The sequence below is a fragment of the Diorhabda carinulata genome, chromosome 3 (assembly GCF_026250575.1).
Source record: "Diorhabda carinulata isolate Delta chromosome 3, icDioCari1.1, whole genome shotgun sequence".
Classification (NCBI taxonomy): Eukaryota; Metazoa; Arthropoda; class Insecta; order Coleoptera; family Chrysomelidae; genus Diorhabda; species Diorhabda carinulata.
The window spans coordinates 3,553,031-3,578,236 of record NC_079462.1 but is presented as its reverse complement, the minus strand read 5'-3'; the positions used below and the strand labels follow the sequence as shown (position 1 = coordinate 3,578,236).

Genomic DNA, 25,206 nt, shown 5'->3' with positions numbered 1-25,206 from the left:
AATAATTCAACCCAGTGGCGGCTGAGAGCACTCAAAGAGTGGATCGGTTATTTTCCGATTCACGCTACTTATTATTCGTCCGGGAACGTGTTCCATGCGGTCCCATCATGACATTTGTTGACCACCCACCGTATTCATCAAATCTCATCCTTAAAATGGTGTCGCATACATAAACGCTTATTTGGAAAAGAAAATGTTACAGCATCGTTGGACTAAGTACGACGATGGTACCAGATGTACCCTGGCCCAACAAAGAAAACACAAAAATTTTGGAAAAAATATGTTTAATCTCCGACGCCATGACCTTGTCTGCAGATGGAACGGTCTTGGTCTTCTTTGGAGCCGGTTCTCCTTTTTCATTACATTGTTTTGATTGTTTCTTTGTTTCTTGGTGCGCAAAAATTCGACTCTATTTATGTGGAACATTCGATGAAAACATCTGCACGACGCTGTTCTTGTTCCATTGGGCAAACGCGGCACCTATCTTGCACAAGCTTTCTCATATCCAAATTTTCAGTTAATATGCGATGTACCGCACTTTTTGGAATGCCTACTATGTCTGCCAGCTAACTTACTTCCACTCGACGATCATCCAGTACCGCTTTGTGGATTTTCTTCAACATTTCTGGAGTCGCTACTTCATTTGGTCGACCACTGGTCTTCGCAGGTCGTACTAAGGAGCAGTCTCATTCAGTGTGGAATCTAGTTCAGCTTTTTTATTGGTTGGACTAAAACCTTTCAAAGTTTTGTATCACATAACGATGATCAATTTTATCCATGGTTACAACTTCACTGAAATCGTTCACTTTTCATGGCTGCCAAGCAAATACTAAACAACGTGGCGTTTTCAAACTTGAAATATATACTGTATAGATTGGGTACTTTCTATTCCAGTGGTAACTAACGCCATCTCTAGGTCAGGCTAGGTACTTCTGGGACCATTCTGTCTTCTCTAACAAACTCATATCTTCATATAAGACAAGGTATGACATTACACTTGAAATATACGTTGGATAGATTCGTCTAAGGAACGTTAAGCTCAAGCTTCGTGCTTTAATCGTACTGGTTGGACAGACAATGTTATTGTTTATTTTTTTAGAAATAATTGTAGATGTAATAAGACGAATTAGCATGAATTTATCATTATCTATAACCATGATTACTTTTTTTCGTTTATACCCAATACTTTTTCACTAATTCTATCTTTTAATTTCGATTATGTATGTTGATAAGTTGTTTTTTCATGGTATGATTAAATTTGATGAATCTTACCTTCTGTTTGTATTTGATGTCAATTATGCTTACATCTGTGTTGATTTTCTGTAACAAAAATAGTCACATTAGAAGAAGAAATTATCAATAAAACGAACAGGATTTTAATCTTCAAGAGGAGAAAACAAAAAATAAAATTTGAATAAGATCAGTTTCATATTTACCAATTTAATGTTGAATCTCGAGATGGTACAGCATCGCCAACGAGGGCACCAAATAAATGCGTTGTAAAGTTTTTAGGTTTTGATAAAAACTATATAATCATTCTCAAAATATTGTTGAAATTAAAGTTATTGCCAAAGGAAATACAAATAAAAGTACTAATACGAAAACTTCAGTAAGATAATAATAATACCAACCTCGAACAACTGTATTTTGACAAAGAAGCTTCAAACAGACGACTTACTAACGTCAATCTATTTCCAGAGACTGAAGGCTTCATGATGGCTACCCAGGATCAAGTTATCAACCCTAATAATATTAAGAAAAATGTTCGAATCCGACAAATGCAGAATATGTCAACAAATACCAGAGACTATTCAACATATATTTGTAGTTTATTAGTTTATAGCCTTAGAAGGTGCTTGGAAATGATAATTTTAGACTTTACTACGATAGGTCCATTATCACCAATAGACAAGTAACGAATAATAGACCTGACATCGTTAATAGAAGAGTCAATTGAGATTAAATAGAACTGACACAGCGAAAATGTAGAAATCATCACAGATCCTGCACGACAGCCTCCAAACTGGGAGTCTGTAATGCCAAACAGTGCGCGAGCTTATTATGTGAACCGAGCTTAATACTTTTGATACTTTGTAACCGGGATAGGTAAATAATACCGGCTCTAAGTTGAGTGGTGCCTAAGTCTTTCGCTTAATAATAACTATTCCCTTGCAAAAAGGACTTGACATCACTGAAATTAAGTACAGAGAAATTATTGAATGGAAAGAAAGATCCTACACGGAAAACTGATAATAGACATGGAGAACCTCAACGTAGACCACAAAGAAGGACTTGAGACCCTCCACATTTTATTAATAAAGGGTGAAAGGGATGTGGATAAGCAACCCTCGCATTATAGTGATAGATTAATTTAGTTATAACTCCGGCAATTTTTATGCTACAAAAAAAATGAAAAAAGCAAAATAATCGTCATAAAATGTGCTTTAATTTGACTGTTTATTTGTTTTTGTATCTCTTATAGTTATGGAGAAAAAATGTATTATTTAATGCTCATTTTTTTCAAAATTATGCATTTCTAACCAGCCAAATTTTCAGATATCGTGAATAACATCCAAATAAAGTATTTGGTACAAGGAATAAGTTTAATTTGGATTTTCAGTGAAATAGCATTAGTTTTAGTGCGATTTTTTTAGCTTCAACTATTTTACATCATATCTCATTGAAATTTCAGTCAAAACGACTTTTATCAGTAGTCATTTGGAAGGTCTTTACAAAGTATTCTATGACTTTTTGTCGAAAAATGTACCCTATTCCCGTTATTTCAGGTTAAATGTCCAATTACGTAAAACAAAATCTATTCAAATATCTAAAACTTGCTTTAGATAGAACATAAAGATCTTTAATTTTAGCTTAATCTCTTTGTTTTTTCAAAAGCTTTATTTTTGTTCATCACACTTTTTTCGATAAAATGCACTATTACAGAGTTATACGTAAAAAACTATTGAAGAATGCGGTTTTTTCGACGAAATATCGTACTTTTCAAATGCAAATAACTCAAAAACTATCGATCTGGCGAAAAAACTTTATATGACATTTTTTACTTTAAATTTACTGATCTTTCGATTTCTGTGAAAAATTCTCCACCCCCGAAAAGGGGTGGTATCATCTGTCAAAATTTCAAATAAATCGGTGTTGCATTAAAGAATTCGGAGGGGAAACGCTTGAATACCTGACCTATAAGTAATTAACACAAAACTACTATGAAAATATACAAATACAAAATTCAGTAAATACTCAACATAAAGCACTACAATTTTTTCTCTTCACTGTTGCTCAAAAAGCTGTTTATATTTATTTTTAAATATATTGCGGCGAAATATCCAAATATTTACTAAATTGGGACACTTGGTATGAAGAGGAACGTTTATATATTTTTTTATGATGTATAGGTATATTTATTACATTTCTGCATCTCAAATTTAAGTGTGTTTTATAGGTAATACAATATTACTTACCTTAAACACATCCCGATCTTAAACTTAATTTAATGAATATCTGTTGATGAAACACTTAATTTTCACGTTTACTGAATCGCTAAAAACCAGTACCACTACACACTATTTGTTAATAGATTAAGTTTAGTGAAGGATAAGCTTCACTTTGTTTTTGTGCAATTGCATTCGATTGCTATTTGCACTTTAAAAAAATCAGATATTTAAAAATTTTAGAACTTAATCAAGTATTATTTTGATATACGTTCATTTTTTTTAAATAATACAACAAACGTTTTATTTAATGTCTAATTCATTTTCATTATTATATAATTTCAAAAAATTCACTTACGTAAACTATGGATAAACACAAAAATTATACACCGTATACTGTATAAAATTTTGAAATGATATTGAAGTAAAATTAACACCTAACTCATCCATACTATCAGGCAAGCATTTTAAACAGGTATTGTAGAAGTTTGTAATGGTTAAAAATAACTTGTCTAATTATTAAAAATTTTACAACTAATACGAAGCACGTGATTAAATCAAACTGTATTTTCTGAATAACTGCTATATATTTATTTTTGTATTAAATCATTCACGTAAATTAGGGTTGATTTTTATAAAATCTTATTTAAGTATTACCAAGGATGAATCAAATCAATGTTTGATATAAACAGATCAATATATTAAACAAAAATTACACTTACAAATAGTATATTATAATATATACGAGGATATATTAAAAAATTCTTAGCCTACTATAGAACCAAACAAAATTTCAATGTCAAAATATTTTATTACTCAACATATTCTCTTCTTAATTAGATACATTTATTACACAGAAAATGAAACGTCTCTAAACCTTTAAAAAAATATATTTCCTCTTGCTTTTACGACCTTTTAAACTTTGCTTCAGTTGAAGAAAGAGATGATAGTCGGACGGAACCAAATCTGGTGAATAAGGGGGGTGTTCTAGTAATTCAAACCCTAAATCACGAATTTTTTGCATGGCAAGATGAGATTTGTGTGCAGGGGCGTTGTCCTGCAAAAACAAATCACCTTTGGATAGCTTTCCGCGTCATTTCTCTTCAATTTTTAATCTCAAGTTATTGTTCTACCCTTATCCAAAGAATCAATCATGATTACTCCATGGCAATCCCAAAAAACTGAAGCAAGAACTTTTCCAGCAGATATTTGGACACGAAACTTCTTAGGTCTTGGAGAACCAGAGTGTCGCCATTCCATCGATTGTTGCTTTGTTTCTGGATCGTAGAAATGTACCCAAGTCTCACCCATAGTAACAATTCGGTTTAAGAAGTCTTCATCGTTTTCAAATCAAGCACAGATCGAACGCGATGCTTCTACCCTTGCACGCTTTTTGTCAACATTCAAACATTTTGGGATCCATTTTGAAGCATTTTTCTCATGTCCAAATTGACGTGAACTATATGATAAACAAATTCGTATGAAAATTTACTTCTTTTGAAGCTTGTAGTCCAATTTTTCACGATCGCATACGAAGTACATTTATCACCAAGGGTATTAATCATATTTTCGTAAATCTGCTTACCTGTTAACCCTTTTAAATACAGGTACTTGATGATGGCTCGATACTGCAATTTTTCGATTTTCACAATTTCGGTCGATATCTTTTCTCTCTGAATTTATTGCGTAACTCTGGTTTACTTTTTTGACGTCAAACTTTACACTTACACTTCTAATAATTTATTGTTCGTTGCTATGGTAACGCAATATTTTGTTTATGCATGAAATTGGACTGGTCTAACTAGATATCAATACGTCCTCGTATACAAAAGAAACAGTTATGTGATGACAGAAGAAAGATCCACAAAAGATCCATAATGAGCCTTTAGCCTTAGTATCAAGCAGTAAAGACACGTATATAAAATTTATGAGTGAATTTGAGAAAAGGGGGATAATGACAAAACTAACTGGTCACTGCCCCCTTAAACATCACCTTAACGCGATAGGCCGCCAACTGCAGATTCTACGAGCAAGAAATAGAGACAGTATGCGAATGTCTTGCAAATTTCAGCTAAACGATTGAATACCTCGAATGAGTAGTGCTAAAACTTTATCATTATCATTACTTTCAGTACATCTTCCTTTCTTTCCATTATCTGCCGATTAGGCGCTGGCCAAAACGTATTAAATTTGCTTTGGATATTTTCTTTCTTGCCACTTTTCCAAAAAGGCCAGTTTCTCTCAAAGGCAAATCTCTAGATTCATTGATCTGAGCTGTGGGCACTTGTGGTTTTTTGACACCGCCAAAAACTCCCGATGGAAGCATAATTTTTTCAGGTTGCAGACCAAGTATTTTTAAGACTTAGATTAATGCACTAGTTTCAACCCATAGCTCCTCGGTTTTACCCATTTTAAAACTTAAAAATCTTAATTTGCGAGAACGAAAACAATTCGTAAATATTTACAATACCTCTTTATATACAACGTTGGACTTTGGTTTGGGTTTGGGATGTATACAAATAATATATTTGCTTGATTCACTCTTTGAAAGAGTAACGTATAGTTGACCCTGTGAGAAGCAGCTTACACCAAGGTCCACCCCGAAACGCGTAGAGTCTACCCCTGTTCTTTGTTGATAGTCACAGTCAATTATGACTTTGATTTGGTCATCATCAACTTAAGTAGGCCCACCAGAACGTTGTTCATCATTGAAGGAAAAATCTCCAGAACGGAATTTTTCATACTTCACATTTTTCTTTGTGAAACGCAGCAGCTTTCTTTCCTTTACGGAAATAAAAAAGTTATTCAAAAAATAAAGCAACGCTATCGGTAAAAATCGAAAGTACATAGTTGCCAACCTTATGTATTATGGTGTCATTGATTTGGACAATAACGAGGCCTCACCGCGATTCGTCCGGTATGTTCACGTGCTGATCACGCACTGATCATTGTTTTGGTTCACTATTTTTCTTCGATAAATAGTCTTTAGAACGATATCCTGGTTTACATTATATTTTGATCTTTTTACCTTTTTACTCAGATACATTTCGGACCATGGAAGCGTAGATCCTGCTTCATATATCTTGTTGGTGTGTACACGGTAATCGTGTATAATACATAATTACTTAATGTGGAATTTCTACTTTTAATTGTTAAATTTTTTTCAATATATACTAAATTATCAATCAAATTATTCAAGTAATGGAATTTAAATAATAATAATTGTCATTGGACTGCTTAGGTCTTACAAGTTATCAATATACTTCTCGTTTTTATGAACATACACTACCGAATTCCCTGTCCTGTCAAGTTCGGGCGACGGTGACGGCCAAATCATTACTTTGAGTACATTCTTCCTTTCCAATTCGTTCAAATACTATTTGCACAGTTTCGAGACTGCTTTTTTTACAGTCGGGATTACATCTAGCATCCGTTCTGCACATAAATACTTTTCTGTTCGATCCAAACTTTGACTCATCACTCCAACTATCACCCACCTTTTAGCTTCAAATTTTTATGTTCTTTAGGCCACTACAACCTTTTAATTTTATTTCGACGTTTTAAAAGAGGTTTCTTCACTATCATTTTTTCAAAAAGGCCAATTTCTTTCAATCTCCTTTTCACTATAGGAGTACTCAAAAGCAGATTCTTAGATTCGCTGATCTGAGCTGCCCATAAGTCGTCGATCACGTTTACTGATCCATATTTAATATATTCGGCAAAATTGTGGTTTTTCGAGGCCGTCCTGAACGTCTTCTATCTCCAAAACTCCTGGTGGATGCATATTTTTTCACGTTGTAGTCCACGGCACGTCGAGGTATTTTTAATTTGGTGGTAATGGTACGGTCTTTTTTGTCTAAATTGGATTATAGGGTAGGCAAAAGCTTTTGGCCGGTAGTGTATATCATTATTTCATTTTAAAGATCTCGTTCATCGTTTTATTTTATTTATTTTTGATATCAAAAGTATATTTTCAAATATTCCTTATTTTTAACCTTATTTTTCTATAACTCATTTTACGCGAGTAGAATATTATACTTTAACCACGACTATCAAATATTTTTGTTGGGAAATTTTGTTTCATTTATCATATTTTTCCGGCAATAAATTTGATTATGCAACTCCAGCTGCTTCTTTAATTTCTGGTGGTGTTGAAGAAAATTCAATTTCAATTCCTATATCCATTTTTAGTTGTTTTTTGAAACATAATTTTACATAAAATATTGAAGCGCTGAGAAATCTCAACACGTGGTAATCGTGACAGTTTTGATTCGAATTTATTTTGTTTATAAACTGTTTCACAAACCATTGAGAAACAGATATACGTCAAACACATTCATGACGTTGACAGCTCGATGTTTATGTTCCATGGTTTCAAAATGGTGGTACCATTTTCAAATCTATTCTAATAATATTTACTTTTTCAATTTTTTTTTATGTGGAACCGAATTGAAACTATTTAGTAGTGTTCTACGAGATAAAATCATAAAAACCGATTATTTTGTAACAAAACAATATAATATAGCATCTTACAGCTGTGAATAATGATTAATTAATCACTGCCTTGACTAATGTGTATTATTAAGGTCGAGTGGGCAGACGTATAATGGGTACAGACGTCTATAAATATTGATTGTCGCAAAAATGTAATTTCTATGGTTTTCTGCTGGATGGATCCAAGAGATTAGAGAGTTTTGGACTATCAGATTTATTGGTAACGTGAGGTAGTTAATGAGGTTTCTAACAGGACATCGTTATACTACCAAATGATAAAAATAGAAAGCTATTAATTTGGCTTATTGAATTTTATTCTTTTTGGTAATTTTTCATATTGAAAACGACGTTTCGTTATCATTCCTATATCACCTAAAATCTGTTATTAAACATTCTAGACAGTAATACGTTAAATAGAACAATAGGCAATCGTTAACGAGACAACAATGCTTGCGTGACATACCGAATTATTTCGACATTGTTTGTCTTCGCTTCACTTGAGGAAATAACACAAAATCGAGGTTATAATTATAAAAATCCCAAATTGCTTTTAGATAGCCACATTATTATAATAGTTTTGTGCTGAATTATAGAGAAAAATTTGCTTTTATTACTTGCAGGTAAGTGGGTTAGAATCATTAATAAAACATTATACATTGTATCAATTTGAAAATATATTTCGGACACAAAAATAACCTCTGCACATTTTTTATCAGCAACCGCCGACATGTTACGCTCAGTACTCGATGTCGACGTTTGACACATGACAAATAACATATAACTTGAATGCGCGGCGCCATCTACAAATTATTGTCCACACCTAACTACTTCAGCTGTTGCAAAATAATCTCTACTGTAAATAGGGGTTGAGTAATAGCTCAAAATTTGTTTCAATCTACTACCCTCCCATTCAAGATGTTAATAGTTGCGCCTCCCTTCGCTAAGAGTTAAGGGTATTCAGTTTGATAAAGTGTATTGTCCTGCCCGGTCGCCATCTCTTTTCCGGACGATGAAACCGTCTTTGCTTTATCCAAAACACGTTAGGCCTTTTCTGTCCGCCATCTACAAAACATCTTCTTTCCAAACTAACAAGAATTTCGGAACTAAAGTCATGATTACTTTTAGTACCAAATCATCGGTGAATCTCAGATGATTATTGACGAAACTAATTAACTTAGTTATTAATTATAGCTTTGAGAGAAGTTAGTTACTATTTTTAATTGTTTTGTCACTTAATTAACTTATTATAATAATTATTAGATTGCAAATGAATGGGGTATAAAGTTGATTCCTCATCCTTTCTTTCCGTTTGAAAATTTATTGTTTATCTTGAAGCAATAGAACTTCTAGTCTAAAAGAAAAACCAACGATTTATGGTTTATGGTGAAACGTGCATTTCAGATCAATCAAGAGTACAGTTACGTAATGTCACTAGGGCAAGTCGGCATGTAAATAAGTAAAGTGAACAACTCCAAGGAGCGGTCCGCCAACGCACGTCTGGCATATACACATTAAATCCCGCTCTTTATTTATAAATAAAGCCTCATAATTAGTGACTCAACTGTTGATTTCTATAAGGTTTTCATCAACTGCCCTTTAGCGACGAACAAGGAAATGATTTAACATTTTACGTAGGAATTATCTGAATTCTTGTCAGGAAGTAATACAAAATTAAAGGATAATATTTTAGCACGTTATAATTTTTTAATTATCTTCGTTAGGCATTATTTTATTAATAATAAGATGAAAAGAACTCAAGAAAGATTGAGATTATAATATAATTAAGAGCCAAAGTCGAATCGACAAAGAATGTTCTAAGAATGAACGAAAGATACTGAAGATTTGAAGAAAGCCACTACATCGAAGAATAGATAATGGTTGAGGAAGATACAAATGGACCGTGTATAAAAAAGGAAGAACTTAATTAAGCAATTCTGCTCTAGAACTATTTTTGTCCTTCTGTATTTTTATTCTCCGTTTTACAACACTTTCCAATTATTTGCTACTTCATTCATTCGTTCCTGGACCTGCCTTTTAACTTCAGTTTTCTTATAAGACTTTATGGTGTTCTTCTCTTTATGTGTCCCTACCAGTTTGAATATATTTTAAATATTTTGTTTCCTATTGGTTCCTGTTTATATCGTTATCTCATTTTTTATCTTATTTAACCTCGTTTTCCCAGCTATTTTTCTTAGTTGTTTCTTTGCTGTTACTATTCTATTCTATTCCCTTGTCCCTTTTGTTCATTACTAAGATTTCACTTCGACATATTAACAAGTTATCGGTCGTATACTTTTATTTTTATGTCTTTTAGTACAGTCAATCAAGCTTAAAATCGACCCAAACCTCGCAATTTTAAAGACCTTCATCAATCTTATTGAAAATTTGGAATTAAGTTCATCTTACCCTCTTCTTCAAATTTGACTTGGTCGCAAAGCATGATTTTTACTTTTAAGGGGTGAGAATCACCCTTAACTCCAATAAATTGAAAACTAATGAATTAAAGCGATAATGGGGTAAAGTTATGTTGAAATATAATAAATGTCGATTGTTCTGTATCATGACTTTAATATTTTGATATTTTACAGTTAACCTGCCCTTAAAAACAACCCCTTATACAAAGATTATTTAAAACATGTGGTAAAAAACATGAAATTTCTTCTATTTTGGATCGTAATAGGAGAATTTTTTTTCTTCAAGTATGAGAAATCTGACCCTCAATGTTTTTAATAATGCAACGACCAAAAACCACCCCTCAGAATGGAAAAAATTGCAAATTACTTAATGGATGCAGATATAGGGCTGATTATGTTCAAACATGCGAAATAATTGTTGTTTTTTTACAATGTAAGTAATATTTCTATTTTTTATATGTAACTACCCTTAAAAACTACCCTAATACAAGTATAAAATCGTTTTATTTTCGATTTTGAGTAGAAAAAAATATAATTTGAATATAACAAACCTGATACATAAGTTTTTAATTTAATTCAACCCCTAAAATATACACCTTATCACAAAAATTATATAATATAATAAAATGAGATATTTCTACAAATTTTCACCCCCATTAAATTTTAATCTTTTTAAACTTCATAATAATTTAATTTTAACTTTCTAATTCGTCTGTTTCTTCTTCATCAACTTCCTTTTCTTCTTGGTCAACAGGAGGACAATTTTGGCAGCTATCACCAGAGCAAATATCAAAAGTTTGATTGCAATATAATCCAAGTTTGCGAGTTGAGCCACAACCTTTTTTACAATTGCAAAATATCATTTTAAGCAGCTCTTCTGGTGCAGGAGGATCCTTCATTTTGTTTGGTACCAAGGTACCATTTTTGTCCATCCCCAATCAATTTATACATGTGGGCATCCAGATTTATAAATACAAAGAAGACACAGCAGGTATACAAGAATAAATACTCCAAAAAGATCATAACTTTTCGTGATTCTCCAGCATTATCTCTAGAAAAATGTATTCGGTTTTTTGATAATAACTCGGCTTCCCTTCGAGTTTTTTGTATTCATTCATACATCATTTTGTAGAGAATTTCATAAGCTACAATACCATGAGAGTTGCAACCCCTCTAGGCCCTTTTTTTCAGAGAATTTTGATGTTAAAAGGTAAAAAAGTCTCTCCCTCAGCATTGAAATCAATTCTTACAAACGTTTATATCTCGTTTAAGTTTCAAGCTACGTGAGTTTAAAAAAAATGTTCAGTAAAATAAAAGCTTAATTTTAGTTACAAAAAAATTCTTTCGTTGGTCCAATTTTGAAAAACGTTTTTCTTAAAAAAATCGAAAGAAAATTTCACATTAAGCAACTTTTTTCAAAATATACGTGTTCCAAACCATTCAAACTTTTGGAACGTGTTGTTAGGGCTTAAACAAAGATAATTTTACTTGTACTACGATTAAATTTTTAATTTTGCTGCACATGGTGTCAAATTTAACGAACAATTCTTTTTTTTAATTCGAGTTACTTAACTTATTTTCGTCATAACTCGCTTAATTTTCATGCTAGACGATTTTATTAAAGCTCATTGTTAAGGTCTAAAAACGTACTTTAAAAATGTTTATCACAATTTTTCATGAAAAATTGATCGTTTTTCCGTTATTTGACCTCAAGTCTCTGCATAAATTTACAAAAAAAAAATTGGCTTTCAATGACTCAGAAGTTGCTGAATATTATTTAAAAAATTCAATTTGAACTGACTAAATTCATTGTTATTTTATAAGCTCTAATTTTGATAAAAATAATTTTTTCTAGAAAATGCATAATTTTCGTGTTTTTCGTGAAAAAATGTTAAAAAACGTGTTTTTTTTTAACTTTCAATCGCGAATAACTCAGAAATTATTGAATTAAATAAAAAACTTCATTCTACATTTTCTTCATCAAATTCAATTCTCTATCGATTCTCGGTGTTATTTTGAGATTTTAAATTTCCACCCCCGAGTAAGGGTGGCATTCACCCCTGTAGTAGAAGCATACATTGGCACCTAGTCAGTTTGTTATTTGCATCATTTTTGAGCTTCTATCAAAATTTCAAACTAATCCATGGAGGTCTTTAAAATTGCGAGGTGATTTGCTTGGTTCACTGTACTATTTCCTATTTATTTTTTCCCCAAATTTGTCTTATTCAGAGCATAGTATATTTGTTCGATATCGTTAAATCTTTTTAATGTATCTTCTGTTAATATGGTCTAATATCTAATTATTATTATACCTCGTTAACTTGCTAGTGGATATAAAATTATAAAAATAAATAGACGAGTAAGATGTACCTGCCTGTTAGGGCGTTTGGTTTAAACAGGGTACCAAACGTGAACTGAGCTCTTTTCGTATCCCATCCGTTTTTTTTTCCGAAAAACGAAATTTCAAAGCAAAAACCATAAAGGATATTCTTTGCAAATGAAACAAAAGAAAAAAACATTTCAATTCCAAAGTATCTTTATAAATAATAATGGTAGTCATTCTTATTTTGATTCTTATTATGATTGTATTATCAGATTGCAATTTCATTGTGCCCATGGTCTAAAGAACGCCCATATTTCTATTTATTTAAATAGAGTTATTGATTAAATTAATCTCATCAAGCCACGCCACTGCTTATCGCAGAGTTTCTTGCAGGAACATTTAGAAAAAAAACGTGTACATACGGCTTCGGCCAATAGAAAAGCATTTATGTTTACGATTAGATGTTTTCATTGATAAACAGTGGAGATGATGAGTCCACTTGGACTGACGGTTTGTTGGAAGTTTTATACGGGGGATAAATATTGATTGATCCTAGCAAAACTGTCTTCTGCATTTGATATTGGAAGAGCTATACCACCAACTTTTCGCATTTCTTGATTTTGAATTCTACTATCAGGTATTCTATTGTCTTTATCCATATTTCTATCTTTTTCTGCCTATTTGGACTTTCCTTCTTACTTCTTCTTCTAGCTCTGATTTTGTTCACATTTTCTCATTATTATGTCGGTGGGATCAAAAAATATAAAATATTTAATATATAATAGTTTAAATTATTAAAACAAAAGAAAATTCTTAAAAAGAAAAATATTAATGTTAATCTATATAAATATAAAGTTATTATTTGTGGAATTAAAAATTATCAAATTGTTGATTTTAGTTTGACAAAATAATGTTATAAATTAACTAAATTTTTCATTTGAAATGTACTTAACAATATTATTAATGATTTAAAATTCCATTGCTTACTTTCAGCCAACTAATGATAATTCAATTATTTTAATAATTCATTTAGAATAGTTATTTGTATGACAAGGACTGAAAATGCTACTTTGTTGGACGAGTCTGAAAAAACAGACGAGGCGTACACAACATTTTTTATACGACGCATAAGAATGTGACAAGAATTCTATCATATTTTCTCTGGTTAAAGTTTTTGATTTTTTTGCAGTGTAACCTTTGTTTTGTTTCTACAGGAAATTGATGAGTTTTGGATATTTGTTGATGTGTTATTAATTAATTTAGACAAAACATCGGATAAAACAAATAATTTCAGAAAATTAAAAATTTAGGGTTATGCAAAATCATCGAAGTGAAATTGTCAACTGTCAACTGTCAATATTGAAGTGGCTTGAGTCACTCCAGAGCGTCCCGAAAGTGTTTTGCAGTACGAAACCGTCACTTTCAATACATGGAACACTCAAAACGCAACTTTCGGTATATAAATGAATACAGAACGAACAACTTTCAGTTGGAGTCGTCTAAAAAAATATTTATGTGAGATTCTGTCAATAACAATTGGTATAAATCTGTGATTAGATCCACAAATTTTCGAATATTGACCATAAAATCAATATTCGAATATTTGATTAAAAAAGAATTTTTACTCGATTGTCAACATCCAAAAGTCGAAAATTAAATGAATTTATATCATTAATTGGGATTGTGTAAGAATCAAATTCAATAGTTTTAAAATTGGAGTATTCATAAGATCAATATCATTGATTTCGTATTTAAATATAAATCCTAAAACACACTAAATACCGAGCAAATCAAGTAGCAAATTTTTAAACTAATCATTTGACCAGTAGACATACCATCGAGGTGGAGGACTTTGTTAATGTGCAGTACAAAGTTTCTTCAGAAAGAATTAAAACCTAAGAATGAATTATCGATCTTTATATAATCCTCTTGTTTTATTTTTCGTCACTAATACATAATTTATTATTATTTTGAATAAACTATAGAAATATTCAAAGTAGAAAGATCTCATTGTGAAATTTCTACATAGCAATTTGAATGCTATCAAACTTATGGAAAAGAAAATTGGGACGATCTATTGTTTGAAATATATTCAATAGTTAGACTTAATAGATATTCTTGTTAGATAATATCAACATCTTGTAACATCGAGTGATTAAAAAAATTCCATGGCACGTTTTTATTGTTACTGTTTGACATCATTGAACCAAGGATTTATATAATAATTTATTCCACTTTATGAGATCATACCTTTGACTATACACCTCGGGCAGTTGATTCAACTTGACTAATTTTATAAATTACAACGAAAATATGAATAAATTTGTGATTTCTGTTCATCAAACAAATATTTTAATACTAATACGATACTATATAGATTCAACTTTAGGAATAATCAAGCAGGAGGCGAATAACCTTTCTTCGGGTGTTTTCTTGCTGATCTATTTGTAGGTTACACATCATATTGGGGGTAACCTTATTTCAAATGTTACTTCGTAGTAGTTTACAGTTTTGGCAGTCATAATGAGTTTTCCACCGTGCCCCGAATAAAACTACTGAGGCTGATGTCCCAGGTATTTTGTTTCGAATCTCTTAACGTCATTAGAAAAACCCAACCATTAACCGGCCACCTAAACGAACTAGATCTTGGAATTATTATTCACCGAGCGATGTAAGGACTTTTCAGCATTTCCGTACAAGCTTAGAGAACATCAGGCTTTCATAGCAGCTCTGTTGACTGAGCAAATTGAAGATGGTAGCGAGAAAAATCTACTTACTTTGGAATGTTGGCTCTAACCAAGATATTGATCCTTGTTCGGTATTCGGGGTCCCATCAATTTGTATGAAAATTGGGAATAAACTTGTAACACGCTCTTTATTAAAGCACGACGTCTGCTCGCTGCTCTTTAGGGGTGAAAACTACCACTTCTCATAAAAACAAAGAAATAAACATATTTCATAATATAAATTATAATTTGTTCAACTAATTAACACTAATAAACCCTTATAATCCGGGAGCCATCAATCCTAGAATCGCGGATTTGAACATTTTTATGAAAATGAAAACTTTGATTCAGAAATAGAAATGAGTTTGTCGGATTTTGATCAATCTTAAATTAATTTGTTCAAAATTATATGCAGATTTTAAAAAAAAGGGAGTTTCCTCCTCCCCCACATCTCATCGTGTCCATTCTGTGCCCATCAACCTTGTATTTCATACATTTAGGCTCAGCTTTAGACAGTTTAGACACTGCCTAGTCCTGTTTTTGCAGGATATCTTCTCCCTCACCCTACACGCCGACCATCCGACCTTAATGGTCCTAATCTTCCTCATCATGTTGGCGTTTATCGTAGGAACCGAGACCAGGCACATCTGCTCCCCGTACCTGGTCTTCTTCATTGATTTTATTTTGATCAGACCTACTAATCCAGTCTGCTTCTCCACCTCCTCAGAGGTAACGACTGGGTCGAGGTCAGATACATTAAAAATTGTCTCTGTACTTCGTGTAAAGACCGTGATTTCCTCCAGTTGCTCTTTAATGGTGTTTTTTAGGGTCTGCGCCTGACCTTTACCCCTTAGACGGTTGATTATGTCACCTTCGTCGGTTTTTTTAACCTTGAGGTTTTCAACATTACCATTCTCCTTCATTTGTTTTAGAACTTCAGCGTATGGTCTGTCACCTGTTCTCGTTATCTTGGGTTGTGCTATTTTATATGTTCCTTTTTTGGTAGTAAGCTCCAGCATTTTTCTTGCTAGGGCTACCTCCCCACCAAGAATTAAGACATATTTCTCAAGGTTGGGAAGTGCCATTAGAGATTCCGTGAGCGATAGATCAGAACCATACAGTCCTTTCTATCCAGAGCCTCGTTATCCTTTATTGGGGCTAAGCTGGTCTTTGAGAAGACTTCCTTTTCCCAGTGATTATCGGCGATGCTTGCAAAATCCTCAAAAGAGCTTCCTTTATGGCTTCTATTTTTTGGATCTCTTTTCTGCACCCCGTGGATTTTATATAACTGCAATTAGAGTTGCTTTTATTCATCGATGTGTCCATTTTTTTTGGTGAGGTTCTTCATCTCACCCATTTTTCTCTTGATTTCAGGGTCGATTATTTTTGCCCTTTCGATAAGTGCATCAACCTCGTTGAGTTTCCTCGCTTATAGTTTCGTCCTTATTATTTGTATTTTCTTTTGGAGTTTCCTACATAAAAAGTAAAGCAAAATATATGAAATTAGATTTCCGCTATACCAAGTGAACCCGATTAAATTGGCACAAATAAAAGAAGTTTTAAGAAAAAATAATTCTTTTGAAATGATTGATGTTCAACAGTTGTTGGAAGTTAATTAGGTGAAAATATGTTTTACTCACCCTCTATTTCAAAATCTACCCTGTGCCGAGGGTTACTTTTTTATTTTTAGAGGTAAAAACCACCCGTATTCGAAAAAAATTTTAATAATTTAGATTGGAGCATGTAATCAACTGAAATCATATTTACATCAGTTAAATGAATTTCAAATGAAAATTTTTAATATAATTTATGATTTATTAACCACTTTCGACCCTTAACAACCACCCCTTATGACAGATATCATTGAAAAATGATAATTAACTTGTTATTTATTAATATACTAATATGCATGTTTTAGCTACAAAAATATTTTTTTCGTTTTTTTCCCAAAACTCGCTTATTTTATAAGCAATCAAGTCCTTGAAAAAAGCATTTTGTAGGATTTTTTCAAAGTTATAATCTTATTTGAATAAAACTTTTTCCAGATCTTATTTTGTCAATAGTTTCTTACTAATAGGGTTCAAAAAAAGTACTCTGCGCGTAAACTTTAAACGGCCACATCTCACTCAATTTTTACATTATAGCAGAAAATAAAAGGCCAAAATTTTCAAAAATGAAAAACCTTCAATTTTGTATTCTACGAAATTTTACATATAATTAATAGTTTTTAAGTTATTTTGAGGAAATATCGAATTTTCGCTAAATTAATGATTTTCCTACTTCAAGCTCAATTTTTTCAAAAATAAGTACTAGTAAATCATTCAAATAATAATATAAATACATCAATAAAGTGAAATGTAAAGTGGTAATGATTTTTTTCCAATAGGTTGGAAGAGAGGGTGAGAATTTCACAATTTTTTACCAACGAGAAATAAAAACAATCGACATTATTTTTTCAGTTTTGATACTAGGAACTTCTGTAAAAAATAAAAATGAAGGTTTTTCAAAGTATTTTACGAAAGGTTTTATGAGTTTTCCACGAAAAATGCGGTTTTTGGTTATTGTACGTCTATTTTGTCATTTGAAAGTACCAATCAACCTTTAACAAGTAATAATTCCCTTTGTATTAAGTCTGCAAATGGGTGATTCCGTTCTAACTGTGATATTCAATGTCCTGTATTGTTTTTTTGTACTAGTTATTAATTAATAATCAATTAATAAAAATTTTGTGTTAATTGAATAATTCTTAAGATATTTAAACATTATTTTTATACAATATAACTTGCCACTTAAAGAAAACTTATACTACATCACTTGAATGTCAGTACCGTGTCATGTCCATTCCTAGAATTTACCGATAAATTATTAATTTTTTTTGTCGTAACAAATGATTTAAACTAATTACCTTATAAATTCTAATGTTTATGATCAAACTGAGGAAAATTGATGCACTTGTTGTTTAATATCTTAAGTTACCATGTCAGTACCGTGGATAAATGAGTCAGTACCGTGGAACTCAAAATCCGACATTTGTGTCTTGCTCGTGATACTTTGAAGTTGTAGTAAATTCCTCTTAGAGTTTTATTTTTACAGTAAAATAGATGAATAATATGCATAAAAAAGTTAGAAAAGTTAAATTTTAAAATCTTGAAATTTTGAATACAAAAAATCACAGTTAGAACGGAATCACCCAAATATTACAAATACACGATTTTTTTGGTTTTTTTATAAGGTATAATTTTGGTCTCCACAGATTTTTCGATTAAATGAATATTTCTCCAGTTATTCGCGAAAAACCGTGTAAAAACGTGTTTTTTATACTCGAAAATCGGCCATTTCAATCCCGAATAACTCGAAAAGTATTAATTTTCAAAAAAACTTTATACAACAAAAGTTGCTTGGAATGAGTCAATTTATAGATTGATTCACTTATTTTCAATGAAAAATTTTTCAAACCCGAGAAGGGGTGGCATCCACACCTTGGGAGCACAGTAGATTTTTAATTAGAGGATCTGTATCCTAATTTTTATGACTGGATAAAAAGTTTACACCCGATATATTAATTATGTTTTAAAATTAGTTTTTTCTAATAGATTTTTGAAAGAAATTTTTAGCTCTATATTGTAAATTCTAATAAAACAAATAATTTAATTAATTACTGCTACATATTTGAGATGTAAGGACTAGGGAAAGAATAAATTTCCATTTTGATTTTATTCTTATTTTGATATTCATGATGCGGGTGATCTATTGATTAAATAAAAGTCGAAACGTCAATTTTTATCTTTCTTTCATAAATTATTATATATTATAAGAGACCTAAAATCAAAAACATTGAGAAGCATGAACATATCAAAAGGTCTAAGAAATAAGAAACGAGGTATAACTTGAAAAAACATCATAAACTGTCTATTTAAAGAAGTGATATGTATTACGAATGCTTCATCATAATATTACTTTCTCACTTATAAAAATAGACTTCTAGAGATTCCGTATTATTTTGAAATTAAGCTGAAAATCCATGAGTAATGTTTGTGTTTCTTTATTTTCCAAGTGTTGTTCACCTAGACGAACCACCGCAGATATCCAGCTACTGTTTTATTTCAACATTTTATTATCATAATACAGAAGTCATGTAAAGTCATAAACATTTCTTTTTATCATTGTTAGAAATCTCTCGTAGAAAAGTGGTTGATTTAAAAGCAAATCATAAATCGGACGAGATGCGTCCAAGATGAGTTTACGCATTATTTAAAATAATCATGTAGACATTTACATTATCATGCTTACGTTGAGTCTTGTGAACGTTGTGTGGAATGAGAATCGACTAGACAATTTCGAAAAAACGCATCTACTGGGCGAGTAAAATACTTACGTACTTCATAACTTGAAAACAAATTATTTACTAATCACATATTATGAAAGATACGTTGAGTCGCTTCTTTTAAACGTTAAACTTAATCTACGTATATAAGACAAACATCATAATATTTGGATAACGGATTAAAGATACAACTGTTTGACAAACAAATAAATGATTTATATACATTTATATTAGGTATACGTTGAAAAGTAATAATTTGACATATTGTCTGATGAAAATCCCTTTTTTGCCAGTGAAACTTTGAGGTTAGGTAACAGGAAAAAGTCGTTAGGGAACATATCTGTTGAATAAGGAAAATTTTCAACCAATTCAAAGTGCAATTCGTGCATTTAAGCCGTGCACTTTATCTTTTTCAAATGCAGATTTTCCCTTTGCAATCCACTGTCTTGTTGCGTATTGGTACATCTAGGTTCAATCTACTGTTATTAGTTTAGGCAAAAAATCGGAAAACGGTCATTCAGGCGCACTTTTTGTTCGAAAAATATCCGATATAATATTGGAAGGCATTGTGAGAAATGCAGAATTACAAAATAAGAACATTGAACAGGCAGATGATGTGACTATCATAGCAAAAGGACAGAGGGAATTAATAAAGGCGATAAACAAATTAGAAGAAGAAGCAAGCAATTACTGACTGGAAATAAATGCAGAAAAAACAAAATATATGGAAATAGGGGGAAAACCAGAAGAAAGAACAAACCAACTGAAAACTATCAAATAAAATTGTGAAACAGTATCGACCTTCAACTATCTATGGACAAACAACCAGGACAAATGCACACAAGAAGAAGAGCTTAAAAGGACTAAGAGAAAGATGATGAGAACTGTAACAGGTCCAAACACAACACAGGAGGAAGAACGGGAAGCAAAGAAAAACGAAGAGATGGGAAAGTAAAATATAGTGAGATACAGAAAAGCACAAAGATTCAACTGGGTTGGGCATATAATGAAAAGAAAATCAACTGAAATGATCAAAAGAATAACGCAATGGATCCCGAGAAATACTTGGAGGACATGCCGGAACCGAAAGGAATGGAAAATAATAACAAAAGCAGCCAAGACAAACGATAGAAAGATAAAGAAAACAAAAATAGAAAACGAGAAGTAATTCACTTGAACAAAGAATTTTGAAGTGCCATAATACAAAGGATTGAAGGACTTGATGATGATGATAATGATGATAAGATATTTTTTAGAAGTTGAGGTATGCTGTAAAGTCAATTAAGGGTCAGATGGATGTTTCATACGTATAGGGATTCGACTCGACACTACTCCATTCTTCGGAATAGCGTTTAGGTTGGGGCAAAAGTTTTTTCGGATTTTCGAAGACGATGACTTGGTTAGTTGAGGTTAGGTTAGGCTAGTACCAAAAACAGAATGTTTTATATTGTGAGGTACTATAATAGTTTACGAAAAACAAATTTACTATAATTATTATCAAATATAAAAAGTTTAGTACTGATATTTGTACCACTATGTATGCAGATGTGTATTTACATATTTACGTATGTTATTGTAATAATGTTTACATAATAGTAAGTTCATGATCACGGACACACATCTTCATTTATTATTGATTCAATGTTTGACCTACAATTTATTGTTTGTCATTTCTTCTTTAAAGAAATGTGTGTTACATACCCGCATAGATAAATATATTCTTCTTCAAACTTTAATGTGCTTTACGTGTGGGAAAATGATGATACGTGATGATAATGTGATATAAAATGTAGAAATTACTTGGATAGTTTAAGAAAAAAAGTTATTTCCAGTTTTTTTTAAATTCAAATTTATCAAAAGAAATAAAATATCTGAATGAAAAACGGGGTAATTTTTGAAATTTCATAGATGATTAGAGATCGAAATATTGAACAAAAAAATATTCAAACCAATAAGCTGGATACTGAGTAAACTTTTGTGAATCGGAGTTTGTTGAAAATTCATTATACAGAGTGAGTTTTATGTATGGAACGCCACAATTATCTCGGAAACAGCTTGTTTATTACTTATTATTTTTCATGTAATTTTTTCTATACCTAATGCCATAATTTCGGAGTTATGACTACATTTGCGTTATCTCCACCAAAGTAAAAATAATAAATTTAGGTGTAACATCTTTAATAATTTATATCCTAACCGAAATCCCATAACAAGATCTACTGTCAGTAATAAGTAAAATTTAACGTAACTGGATCAGTAAAAGATTTATCGAATTTATCCACTTAGACGCGAGAACAGTAAGAACGAGAAACTGAGGCAGACCAAGGAAGGTCTGGGTAGACAGAAACAACAAACCCCCTGAGAACAGAGGGAAAACTACATTACCGGTCAAAAGTTTTTGCCCATCTTATAGTTTGCGTGATACATAACAAATAAAAACCATTCGATCGATGTTTTGATATTTAAATTTTGAAGAAAGTACTTCCTCCAAAACATCCTCAAACCATCACCGAGCCTCCGCCGTGTTTTACAGTCGTGACTATACATGTATCTAGCATCCGTTCTTTTTGTGCTTACAAATTTTTTTCTGTTAGACCCAAAAACTTCAAACTTTGATTTATCACTTCATAAAACTATATGTTTCCGATTTTCAAGTTCTTTAGGCCAGTTCAATCTTTTGAAATATCTTACTTTCCAAAAAGTCCAGCTTCTCTCAATTTTTTTTTCACTGTAGATTCATTAATTTGAATCGCTATCTTTGTGTCAGTAAGCCGTCGATCGTGTTTACTGATTAAATAATATGTCTATCTTCAGCGGTTGTGGTTATTCGAGGTCTCCCTGAACGTTTTCTATGGCCAAATCTCTTAGCGGATCCATATTTTTTTATTTTGCGTCGAGGTGTTTCAATTCGGCGGTCAAAGTATGTCTAGTTTTGCCTAGACTTGCGATTATGTACAAGTTTCACCGATAATTCCTTGGTTTTACTCTTTTTAAAACAAAAAGTATGAATTACGGCACGTTCTTCTCTCGCAGGAATAACTGGGACTAAACTACAATCATCAACACCGAAAAAATAATTCAAAAGAAATTAGCCTTACTTGCTAATTTTATTTGTTGAAGTAAATTATTTTTAGATTTATTTTTAGTCGACGCCAACTGAAAGTTGTTCGTTCTGTATTCATTTACATACCGAAAGTTGCGTTTTGAGTGTTCCATGTAGTGAAAGTGACAGTTCCGTACTGCAAAACACTTTCGGGACCCTCTGGAGTAACTATCTTAAATGTGACTCTAGCCACTTCAATATTGACAGTTGACAGTTTCACTTCGATGATTTTGCATAACCTTAAAGCTTATATAGATCGTTCAATAACAAACAAGATTGAAATTGCTAACAGAATACTTTCTTCCACCACAAATACGAATCAATTAACAAATTCTATCGAAGATACAGAGATTCCATCAACATCTAGTAGAGATCTACATATCCCATCTGCATCCAATCCAATAAATATTAATAATTGTCCTGGAGGTACAATCAACATTAATTTTTGCAAATAATTAATAAATTAATATTGGTATTGCAAATATCATTAAGTACATTAATATTGTTCAATAAGTAAAAAGTTTATAATTCTCTATTATTCATTTTCTTTCCTTAGTGTAATTGAAAAAGTTTTGGATCTTATGCGCCGTCTAAAAAATATTGTGTACGCCGCGGCTGAAAAACAAAAATTAGACTCGATGGAAAAAAGCATCCCAGCCCCACAACTCACACCCGTAAGGGTAGATACGCATAAAGGCCGATTCATAAACTTGACTTTCCGTTTGACGTCGCTTTTTAATATAAACTTTCGTAGCATTATAAAAGAACCAATCGCATCCGTTTGCGTTTGACTTTTGACATATGTTGGGGTTATTTTTTTTTCTGTTTGTTTGTTTATGGTGGTATTTTGCCTTTACTTCTTTTATTTCGTCCATAAATACCTGATTACAAACAAAAATATCACAAAAATATCACGATAACAAAAAACAGTATAAACATCGAAGAAAATAACAAAATTTGTAGATTAATAGGCATCAACGTAAAGTTTATGAATCGGATGTAGAATTTGCTACGAACGTCAAACGTCAAACGTCAAACGTCACCCGCGAACGGCAAACATCTGTTGTTTTCTTATAGTAAATTGTTGAAAATTAGTTTTTTATTTATTGCATATAATATTATATGTTTCCTGCAATTTAAACTCACGATACTAATTTCTTGATACTTTTTGTTTTGTTTTTGAATACACGAATGTCGATGGCTGTAATGACTGAGTTATAAAACTAGCAATAGATTCCAAACGGAACGAGTTGAAGGAACGACAGATACTGCGAGTGTTTTCATAAAAAGTGCACTTAACTACATTCCAAGCAAGGGTATATATGCATTTCTGCACCACGAAAGTACATTATTATTTTTTATATTGCGAGTTTAATACAGACGACGCTAACATCACGACGCATTGACGTATCTCACAGAAAATTCCACCGGGAATATATTCTAAAATTATATTTGAATAGCAAACCAGTGTAGCGTAGACCCGTTAAGCCCAGGACTAGGTTAGTTTTTATACAAAAATTTCTATGAAATATACACTGAAAAAACAGTTAACTTGACTTGAGAGAAAAAATTTTGCACCAAGAAACTTTTCTAGATTTGTGTAAATTTTTTCTATTTTTAAAAATAGTTTTCTCGATTCCAGGTTTTTTTACTTGAATTGAGTTAACAGTTTTTCAGTATATTATAATTGAATTCATAAATTTACTTCTTAATTTATAGGTATGATGTTAATTTTTTAATCAATCAATTATAGTTTTTATGTAGTAATGTTCTTGGACAAAGGATTTCGAACTTTTCAAACTGAAGATGATATGATAAACCAAAACTCATGATTTTTGCGGGTAACTTTTTCAATCTGTTTTTTATATAATTTCAAATATGAATCATTGTATTTTATTTTCAACAAGTAGCTTTATTCCTAAAGATACCTAAACCTATTTCCATACTTTTCTCAGTTTAGGTTAAAAAACTGAGTGGCGCCCCATTTGGCGTACTAAATTTCTGTACATATTAAACACGGCAAAATCGACAACACAAAGAACCCTGACAACATACATTAACATGATGAGCTTAGTCGGAGCCCAAAATGTGGCCTTTTAGGCTACAGGTTACGTAGACGACTCAATAAAAAACAAAATGGATTCCGCAGTGAGAATTTTAACGGGAACAATTAGTTCGACTTCAAGCAACATTGTAAATGTTCACGATCCTTCTTTAGACTCGTTAAATGTCGCCAATTCAAGTACCAATAGTAATGTAACTTCTTCTTCACTTCTCCACTTCAAATTAATAATGCTCGCAGTTACAAAATAAAAATTGATAAAAGTTTTGTCGCATTTTTTTAAATCTACGGACGTAGAAAAAATTTTGTATGAA

The 25,206-nt window shown here is 31.6% G+C and overlaps 1 protein-coding gene across 4 annotated transcripts in view; it reads right to left on the bottom strand.

Moving 5' to 3' along the window:
* LOC130891755 (uncharacterized) overlaps window positions 1-25,206 on the bottom strand; it is a 167,966-nt gene that overhangs the window by 52,933 nt on the left and 89,827 nt on the right. The window contains exons 1-3 of one of the 4 annotated variants that reach the window (XM_057796694.1): window positions 3,805-3,921; window positions 3,477-3,555; window positions 1,273-1,320 (exon numbers count right to left, since the gene is read on the bottom strand). The exons of 1 other annotated variant lie outside the window; for it this stretch is intronic. The gene's annotated coding sequence lies outside the window, so the exon portion shown is untranslated. Of the gene's footprint in view, window positions 1-1,272; window positions 1,321-3,476; window positions 3,556-3,804; window positions 3,922-25,206 lie in introns of those variants that run through there. 2 more of the 4 variants (XM_057796693.1, XM_057796692.1) reach the window with 2 other exon arrangements.